This window comes from Pinus tabuliformis, chromosome 3_1, assembly GCF_031772625.1.
Source record: "Pinus tabuliformis cultivar Carrire ecotype Pingquan chromosome 3_1, CPIR1, whole genome shotgun sequence".
NCBI classification, from domain to species: domain Eukaryota; kingdom Viridiplantae; phylum Streptophyta; class Pinopsida; order Pinales; family Pinaceae; genus Pinus; species Pinus tabuliformis.
The window spans coordinates 170,134,793-170,140,792 of record NC_142301.1 but is presented as its reverse complement, the minus strand read 5'-3'; positions in this window follow the sequence as shown (position 1 = coordinate 170,140,792).

Here is a 6,000-nt window from a genome sequence, read left to right as displayed (position 1 = left end):
AATGGGTCATTTTACATCTTGTTCATGCTTCAGTTGTGCCTAGGCAAGGTCATTTCCCTCTCCTAGGGTTTTGAAGGCAATTTTTCTTGGATGGTCAAATCATCGGCAAAACTTGTTTCCTGATGTTCATACACCTTCCCCTACCCTTCACCTACCTTATCAAACACTTCCCAACACTCAGATCCCCCAAATTCCTCATTTTTGTACAAACCCTAGTTTCTAGCTACAACCTGGCAATTTTCTAGGTTGGGCCTGTGTTTTGCTCTTTTCGACCCCTTCCCCTCACTCAGTCACTGAGATTCCACTTTCTCCTGCTTCCTAACATCCCTCCCCACTCCCACAAATTTCCCCAAGAATTTAGAAGCCCCCTATCCCCTTCATCTCGCTCCATTTCGACAAAATTCCTTGCTTCACACATCGGGACAAGTCGCACTCAAATGATGTTCCAGAGCAATCAAAGATGAATTTTGGAAAACTGAGAGAGGTTTTTGTCCATAACATGCCAAAGAAGAAAAACCTCCTTCACTTTTTACACAGGTGTCATGGTTTGAGAGAAATGTCAAAAATACCGGCGAGAACGAAGGTGCTCCAAGGACGGTTGGCCAAAGCACAAAAACGAAGGAAAACGCCCGATCCACTCCAAATTTTGGTCAAAGCCTCTTTGACTGAGCATGGTACTTTATTGGGGACTCCCAGCCCAAATTTCAAGAAATTTGGAGAAAATTTTGTCATTTGTGAATTTTTTGTGCAATTTACAGGTTTTGGCCATTGGAATGGTCTCACCCCGGGTGAGACCATTTTGGAGGACTGCTCGGAATTTTGAAAACTTGGCATTTTTGGAAAGGGCATGCAAAGAGAAAAATCACCAATACTTGGGAGAAGCCTGATTTTGAGATTTGAGCCTCCAAAAGCTCAAAATACATCAAAAAAATGACTTTCTGCCCACTTTTTGAGTTGCAGAAAGTGACCTTGGGAGAAATGGTTTTTGAGGGGGCAAAACAACTCCAAATTCAGGAATTCCACTTGGGATGGAAAGTAGACAGACCAAGCTTTCCAATGAGCCATCTTGCACCTGATTTGGATCAGTGGAACCCACTCAAAAGTAGCTGCAAAGGGGCGCGACCATTTGAACAGGGGGCGCGACCATTCGAGCCAGCTTTACCAGAATTGACCTTTTTTGTCAAAAAACACTGTTTTGACTATGGTTGACCATTTTTACTTGTAGATGATGGATAAATGTAATATTTTCATGGCACTTTGATAGATTTTATCTCTCTTTACCCTTCTAGAAGCTTCCATGATGTAAAAAGTGAAAAATTAATGCATGGATGAGTTAGCTAAGTAATAGAGGCAAGTTGTTTGGCTGCCTATTTTCTAGTTCTTAGTTTAGAATTAATTCAAACTGCTCCTAGGAAGCTGAGCTCGACCCCTAGAGGTGGGGAAAGGAGTTAGATGGTCTAGATGGTCTATATTATGCTCTCTCCTTCTCATTTTCATGGTTGGACTCTTGTGGGAGAAGCATTATTGTATATTGTACATCTATTATTGCAATTTAAGGAAAAGAAAGGCCAGGGTTTTGCAGACATCATTGTGGATTCTTGTGGATTGTTGTGTTGATGGTGTGTTCTCTACATGTTATTGTAAGTGTGTTTATGTGTTCCATCTCTTTCTTTGCTGCTAATTGAACAGATGAAGTGATAAAGTTTGAATTCATGCATGCCATGCTCAGCTTTTAATTTTGTTCAATATCTATGTTTTCCACTGTCTAAAGAGGATTCAAAGTTGTTGTTTGCCCTCTTTAGCTCCTCCTCTATCATTCCTGATCATCCATCTCAGATTAAGGCATCAGCACAAGTTCCTACCTTGCCCCAAAGAACCCCCTGCAAAAACTGAGCCCAATCCCCGCACCCTGAATTGCACTCCCTCCAATTGCCACCAAAAACCCCAAAAATCATTAAATCCAACCCCCCTATCAATTTACTAGCCTAAAATCTTTATTCTTAATTGGTCAGCCTAATCATATTGAAAGATCTATCAAATCTGACCCGAGAGAGCCTTCTCATACCTCGTAGGGCTAGCTACGAGGTGAAATGGTTTGATGTAGCCTTGAGAGTTTGTCTATCTCAGCCTAGGTGAATTCCAAGTGCTAACACTTTCCTCAAACCTCTTGCTGACTAACAATTCTACCCAACACTTCTTTGTTAGAATTATTATCTCTAAGACAACTTTACCCACAATCACAACTATGGAGCTGCCTCAACAACTTCTACCCAACCACAACTCGAAGTCGTTCTCATTTTATCTTGAGCACTCCTTGCTCTTAGCCTATTGCTGCAACTTTCTCACCTCCTTATGTTGTCACCTGTGTATCAATATAACAACCACATATTCTCCAATATTCAAATCAGAACAAAACATATCACCTCACCTTCAAGATCTCTGCATGACCTTGTTCTACTATTTCCTATTCTATAAAAGGATGGTCCTCTGTTCCTTGCATCTGCAAGTTCTAATACACATCACCTCTATGTGTTTATTGTTTGTCAGAATAGAATCTGATCCCCTTTGTCTACATAAACATCTTTACACATAGCTCTGTTCTAAATTCTTTTACATAGAATTTCTTTGTTCTGTTTAACACCAATTGTTTCAATTACAATTCTGCTTTGATACCAAATGACGCAGGGTTACCCCTGCTTTACCCACAGTATGCATATGTCTATGCATATAGCTATCTATCCCAGGAATTTTAACTCCCAAACGAGTTATTCCTCATTACCTCAGGTTAAGGCCCCTTTCATAAATTTCTATGCGGAATGTTTTATTAAAACCCAACATAGTCTAACCCTTAGGAAATATCCACTTTTCGGGAATTTAATCAACCCTTAACCTTCATTTAGGACTTTATTAAAGCATTTCCTTAAATCCTTCCTATCATTACTATTGGGACACATACACCGTTCTAAAACCTTCATTACTTTATACCCGCATATATAATTTTCCCCATTGGTTATATAGGACTTAAACCACAATTACTTCTATCGACGCTTTAATCCCATTAATATTCTTTTAAAGAAGAAATACATAAACATGCATAAACATACCATTTTCTGCTTTAATACGGGCTTTGCTCAGTTACCGAGGCCCCTCTTTATCGCTAATCACATTTGCTCCTTCACAGGGTTTCGTTAACACTGGGCTCTATCGCATCCGATATGTTATCTCAAAATCAGGCCCTGGAAGGCTGCAGACCAGGAAGACTTCAAGTAACTATTTCAGACCTACTTTTAGCTAAGGCTTAGCCTCCTCAACCTGAGAGGGCTCTCTCAAAGGGTTAATGATTTAGATTAAAGATATGAATAGATGGCTAACTCTATGGTTTGTAATTGTATAGGTTTATAGGTTGAAAGATGAAGGCTGGCTACCATTGGGCTATGGAGTCAAAGTATGTTTCAGTACCACAACAAGATCAGCTTAACATGAAGTCAGGGCATTCAGCATTTGAATATTCAGAACACAACACACATATGGAACCACAGCTCATAAGTGCACACAGGAAGTCAGAGCACAATCAGTGAATTCTGAGTGATTGTACACCTATGCAACTGTAAACAAAACTAAGGAAAGGAAAACACACATTCTGAATATAAGAAATCCTTCATGAATCCTGAGTAGTGAAGCCAAAGCATTCTACCTAGCATGGAAGTCAAGGCATTATAGAGTTCAAGTGTAGAAATGACAATACAAAACAGTGAAACATAGTAAGTTTATCTATGAAGGAATTCAGAGCATCAGTGATGAATTCTGAGTATCATAAGTAAACACCACTGCAATGTAAGTATTGGAAGATACCATCATAACTAGTACATACAAGAACTCTTCATGAATCTTGAGTTGTCTAAGTAGAAATCTGCATTAGGTTAAAAATATACACAGTCTGCACATAGAGCAGCAGCTGAGCCAAAAAGTCTCCAACCTTTTGCTAATTCAACCTCTTGCTCTATATAAAGCATTTACAATTAGGATTCCATCATCCCTCATCAAGAGAATTCGAATTTTCCATCAGTGACACCTATTCTAACCATAAAACAAACCATTAATTAGAACTAGCTGTTAACTAGGAGTGCTAGTGACCTAATACAACTAGGAGTGTAACTCCTTATTATGATTCAACAACCTTATCTAAGCATTTAAAGCATTCCTTGACACCTAAAACTCCATGAAGTCGAATTTGATGAAGCCTCCCACATGGTCACCCAACTGATGATGACAAACCCTAGAAATTAGGGAACATGTTTCCTTGTTTTTAGGTTTAGGATCCCTGAAAATTGGCACGTGGGACAGAGCCTTTATCTCCTCATCCATGACACATTTTACGAAACTGAAGGAGGTTTTTGTAGCCCATGTTGTCTAGAACAAAAACCTCTCCTGGTTTTTTAAAACATTCCTCCAGCTGTTCAAAATCTATCCTTGAAAAACACGTGTCAAACAGGAAACTGTCCCTTGCTCTGTTCTGGCTGAAAAATAGGTTTTGGGACAGAGGTCATAACTTCTCGTAAAAAATGTATTTAGAAAAACTGAAGGAGGTTTTTGTGAAACAATCCATGCTGAACAAAAACCTCTTTTGGTTTTTTGAAACACTACTCCAGCTACTCAAAATAAGTCTTTGAAAAACAGTTGTCAAACAGGAGATGAAAAACTGCACCTACAGCAGTTTCGTAGCGCAACTTTGGTCACCCTTTTCTCCCAGCTCATAATCAATTTGAAGAAAGTGGAAGAGGTTTTTGCACTTTAGTATCTTAGGAATGAAAACCTCTTTCACTTTTCAGAGATAAGTTTTCAACTGCTCAGAAACTCTTCTAGACGTTGACTGGTAAAAACAAGAAGACAGTTTGACTGATAAGTTGACTGATAAAGTTTGGAGTTCAAAAATGTCTCTCCTTTTTTGCTTTTGGTCTCCACAAGGATATTCTTTGATTACAAAAAAATGTATTGAAGTGCCATGTTCTTCATGTGCTGTAGACCTTGTTCATGCACCCCTGTGAAAATAAAACCTCTTCAACGTTGCCTGAAGTATGATGAACAATAGTAGCTGTGATCACTTTTATAACAAATGGCTTATGGTTCATATATGTTTTTCCTTTGCCCGTTTTTCCCTTGCTGGATGCTTGCATTGTGCAAATGATCATTCTTCAGAAACTCCCTTTCAAAAAAGGTTTCCCTTTTGTCCCTCAAAATTGGTTAACTACATCAAAATAGGCAGCTACAGCAGTTTCGTAGCGCAAGTTTAACCACACATTTCTCCCACCTCAGAATGGAATTGAAGAAACTGAAAGAGGTTTTGTAATTCAACATGTTAGGAAGAAAAGCCTCTTTCAGTTTGCAAAATTGAGTTCTCAGTTGCTTTGGAAAGCTTCTGGAAGTTACCTAGTAAAACAGTTTTTTCTGCTGAAACAGGCTGCTACAGGGGTTTCGCAGCGCGCTGCGAAAACACTGATTTCGTAGCGCAAAACAGGATTTTTACACTGTCTGCGCTACGAAAACGTGGATTCGTAGCTAGTTTCAAAATTTCTCCGAAATTATGTGAGATATGTCTTCTAAACACATGGTGAGGCTTCTAGGACATGGAATGAGGCTATCAAACTTTATTTGAAGATGGACATGAGACTCTAACCCTATGACTTAGACTTTAAAACATAAAAATGACTTGACCATGACTTGACCATGACTGATACAAGAATTGAGAAACCATGTAAGTTGTCCAAACTTTTTAAGGAAGTTTTACAGTGATAACAGTGGCTCCACTTGGGATAGTGTGCCCTTGTGGTACATTAAGAACCTGTAGCTCCAGTGCCGCTATCCATCCTTTAGAAGAAAACTTTGAACTTCTGCCCAATTTGCTCCTCAAGCCTTTAATTATTTCTGAATGAAGAATTCCAACTGCACCTACTGAAACAGATGCTCAGTCAACCTACCCTGAGCTTATTTGCACATTCCTAC